The 5,000-nt window shown below is 31.4% G+C and overlaps 1 protein-coding gene across 1 annotated transcript in view; it reads left to right on the forward strand.

Moving 5' to 3' along the window:
- Positions 1–1,828: 1,828 nt before the first annotated feature.
- LOC119595460 overlaps positions 1,829–5,000 on the forward strand; it is a 52,660-nt gene continuing 49,488 nt past the window's right edge. Inside the window, exon 1 of the mRNA XM_037944583.1 lies at positions 1,829–1,925. The gene's annotated coding sequence lies outside the window, so the exon portion shown is untranslated. The remainder of the gene's footprint in view (positions 1,926–5,000) is intronic.

Below are 5,000 nucleotides of genomic sequence, written 5' to 3' on the forward strand. Positions count from 1 at the left end.
TATATATATTAATATAAATATATATATATTTAAAATAATATATATATATATATATATCTAACTATATAAAATTTTTTAAATATATAATATATATATGTGTGTGTGTGTGTGTTGGTGTTGTTGGTGTTTTGTGTGTGGTGTGTGTGGTGTGGTGTGTGTGTGTGTGTGTATACAGTAATAAATACTTCTATTCGTCTACTATTATTATCATCATAAAATTTTATATATATATATATATATATATATATATATATATATATGTATATATATATATGTATATATATGTATATATATAGATAGATAGATAGATAGATAGATAGATAGACAGATATAGATAGATAGATGCTAAATCATTTATCATTTATATGTTCAACCTAGTAGTATAGCTAAAATGTATTAGCATTGCCCTCTTTCAGTATTAGTTTTGCGTTCTGAGCACAGCAGCTCATTGCACTTCGGGTGACATGTGGTCGGATCATTGTTCCATTACGGTACAAGGACTTTGGGTGATTATTTAGGGCTGAAACCTGTCTCTAATTTTCCAGTAAATTAGCTTAACAGTTAAGTTTGGCCGAAGGTAAATAAGATTGAGGGTTAGTGTGAATATGGAAAACAGAAGGTTTGTAAGACCTCATATATATATATATATATATATATATATATATATATATATATATATATATATATATATATATATATATATATATATATATATGTATATATAATATATTATATACTATATAATATATATATTATATTGTGTGGTGTTATATATATATATATATATATATATATATATATATATATATATATATAATATCATATATATATTATGTGTGTGTGTTGTGTGTGTGTTGTTGTGTGTGTGTGTGTGAACAGCAGATATTACCTCTATAAAGCTAGGTATACATACAGAAAAATATTTACATGCATACAGCTGATACACACAAGTAATCGATACCACTTTCCTCCCAGGCCTTTGACACCGTCCACAGTCTGGTCATGACTCCCCATCATGTGAGTGCGATTGGCAATGAAATTAATCGAGCACTTTCACCTCTTTGCCTGTCTCGTCTCTCTGTGCCGAGGCATGGCGCTGTCTTTGAGAAATAGGTCTTCAAGGGTCTGTATTTTCTTCGTTTTTTTTTTGGGGGGGGGGGCAGTTATTTGGTGTCTGTTTGTTTGTTTTATTTTTTGTTTTTGGGTGTGTTGATTTGTGAGTGAGGGGTGTGTATGTTCGTTGCTCTCTCTGTTCTCTTGTCTCTTCTTCTTGTTCGTCTCTGCGTGTCCCCTCTTCCGCTTCCCTTTTGTCTTTGCCTTATCTTCTTCCTTATCTCCCTCCCTTCATTCCCCTCTCTTCCCTCTCCTACTCCTTCACTTTTCTCTTACTTCCCCCTCTTTCCTTCCCTTTCCTTCGTCCTTCACTCTTCTCCGTCTCCCTATCCTTCCTTCCCCCCTTATATCCTCCTCACCATCTTCCGTCTCCCCTTCACCCCCCACCCTATCTCCCTCTTCCCCCTATCCACCCCATCCTCATCTCCCCCTCCCCTTCTCCCCCATCCTCATCTCCCCCCTCCCCATCTCCCCTATACCATCTCTCCTCCCCATCTCCCTCTCCCCACCTCCCACTCCCCTTCACCCCCTTCCCCATCTCCTCCTCCCCATCACCCCCTTCCCCTGTCCCCCTCCCCTTCTTCCCCTCCCCTTCCCCTCCCCCTCCCCATCTCCCCCTCCCCTTCCTCCATAGTTCCCCCGTGACAGTCTCTCAAGGTTGACTCTGAGGAAATGACAGTCCTTGCCCCACCCTGTCGAGGTCGTTTACACTGATATTAAATCTCGCTGATTCTTTTCTCATCCGGCCAGTCGGTAATAGGCTGCTGTGCGAGAGAGAGAGAGGGACGGCTTTTCAGTACACGGCGGAACTGGTAGGATGAAATAGATATATATATATATATATTTTTTTTTCGGCGGGGAGGCAAGTGTGTGTTGTGTGTGCTGTGTGTGTGTGTGTGTGTGTGTCTGTGTGTGTCTTTTTTCAGGGTCAGGAAGACCTTTTGATTTTCGTGTTCATTTGTGTGTTTTGTTGTTGGCGCAACAAATTTTTTTTACATCCATTTGTTTGTTGTTTTCTCCATCTCTTCTTTATCTTCTCTACGTTGTTGGTGTGTCGGAAAAGAAATTAAGATTATTAGGCTCTTCGAGGCAACAGTGTCGTGTTACAGTGGAAAGTGTGAAGATGTGAAATGCGATGAAAAGAAATGTTTTCCTGTGAATTACGTAGTGCCTTCCGTTGGTATATACACATATACATACCATATATATATATATATATATATATATATATATATAAAATATCATATAATTATAATATATATATATATATATATATAATATATATATATAGATATTATATTGTTTTGGATATTATTTATTATTTGTCTATTTATATATATATAATCTATTTATATGCTATATATATATATATATATATACTATATATATATTTTACTATTCCTATATATTCTCTATATATATATTTCATATCATCTATATATTATAATATATTATATATATATATATATTTATGAACACCAACATAGTACGTGTCCACAAGATATATATATATTATATATATATATAATATATAATATAATATATATATAGTATCTATATATATATATTATATATAATGTATGTATAATAAATATATACTATATATATATTATATATACTATAATATATATCATATATATATATGTGTTGTGTGGTGTGTGTGTGTGTGTGTGTGTGTGTGGTGTGTGGTGTGTGTGTGTGTGTGTATGCATATATATACATATATATATATATATACTATATATATATAATATATATATATATATAAATTATATATATATATACACACACACACACTCACACACACCACACCCAAAACACACACACACACACACAACACACACACCACACATATATATAATATATATAATATAGTATATATATATATATATATATATATGCAATATATTATATTATAATATATATACTATATTATAATATATACTATATACTATATAATTTATGAACACAAAACATAGTACGGTGTCCACAAGATATACATATAATATATATATATATATAATTATTATATATATTACTATATATATATATATATAAATATATATATATATAATATATATATGTGTGTGTGTGTGTGTGTGTGGTGTATGCATAATATATATATATTAGTATAATATATATAATATATAATATAATATATATAATATATATATATAAATATATGTATGCATGCATATAGTGTATATATATATATATATATATTATATAGAAATATAATATATAGTAACACACACACACACAGACACACACACACACAAACACACACAACAACCCAACACACACACAACACAGACACAACACACACACAACACAACACACACATATATAAATATATATATATATCATATAATTATACTATATATATATACATACACACACACACACACACACACACACACACACACACACACACACACACCACACACACACACCAATATATATATATAATATATATATTATATATATATATATATATATATATATGTATGTATGTATGTATGTATATGTATATGTGTGTGTGTGTGACTGCATGTGCGCGTGCGTTATCAATGCTAGTCATTGGATTTGGTCTCCATCTGTTTTCACTAAATCGAGGTCAGGTCCCTGCCTTTACTCAGTGACTCACCCGCCAACTCTCTCTTTGGATCTGCTAATATCTAACACTCACTCTTTGTCACAACTCCCTCTCTGTATTTTTATTTCTGTATATTCTTCGTCGACTCCTCCCCAGCCCCCTTCTTTAACCTCCTTTTTCTCCCTCTCCTCCTTAAATGAAAACAAAAAATCTCCTTCTCTTTGGCCCAAATGTTCCACAATCATTCCGTTTTCTGTTAGAGTCATTAACCTCACATCACGAATTCCTATGTGACTCATCCGGCGTTAAGGTCACTCACTCTCATTCAACGTCAAACACATATGCATCCGTAGTGAATGTACAGTATTCAGTATACAACATTCTATCTGTGTGTGTGAATATTATATATATATATATATATATATATATATATATATATATATATATATAATTGTGTGTTGTGTGTGTGTGTGTGTGTGTGTGTGTGTGTGTGTGTGTTGTGTGTGTGTGTGTGTGTGTGTGTGTGTGTGTGTGTGTGTGTGTGTGTGTGTCTGTACATTATATATGCTCACACACACGCGCGCGCAGATAACTTTTCCATGTAACTACTTGTAGCAAAATCTTTTATTTTCAGTTTTTTTCTCGTTGATTTAAATTATTTACTGATTTATTTTACGTGAACTTCAGTGTATATATCGAAGACAAAAATCAAGGACGAAATGGTGATGATAATAATCATGATAACATAACCATCATGGTAATTGTACCAATAATATTAATAATAATAATGAATAAAAATAATGATAACAATAGTAATGATAATAATAATGATGATGATGATGATGATAATGATGATGATGATGATGATGATAATAATATATGATATTAGATAATAATATAATATTATATATAATATAATGATAATAATAATAATAATAATAATAATAATAATAATAGCAACATCATTGATAATAATAATGTTGATACAAATAATGATTTAGAAATATTGATGGCAATAGTAGTAATGATAATAAAGACAATAATGGCAATAAAACGAATAAGAAATAATAACAAACGCAGAAAAATGACATAAAATAAAGATAAAAGATATGTCTCTTTCCTTTTAATTCAAACATACCAATTTCTCACAAATTTCAGTCACGTGCACAGTGCAACAAAATTTCAACATCAGTCCAAGTCCTTCGAAGTCATGCAACAAAGTCGACGCCTTGCAAATTCACCAATAGATTTTGCTGATTGATCTCTCGTTGCAGAGTTGATGCCGTTTCTT

This window comes from Penaeus monodon, chromosome 36 (assembly GCF_015228065.2).
Source record: "Penaeus monodon isolate SGIC_2016 chromosome 36, NSTDA_Pmon_1, whole genome shotgun sequence".
NCBI lineage: Eukaryota > Metazoa > Arthropoda > Malacostraca > Decapoda > Penaeidae > Penaeus > Penaeus monodon.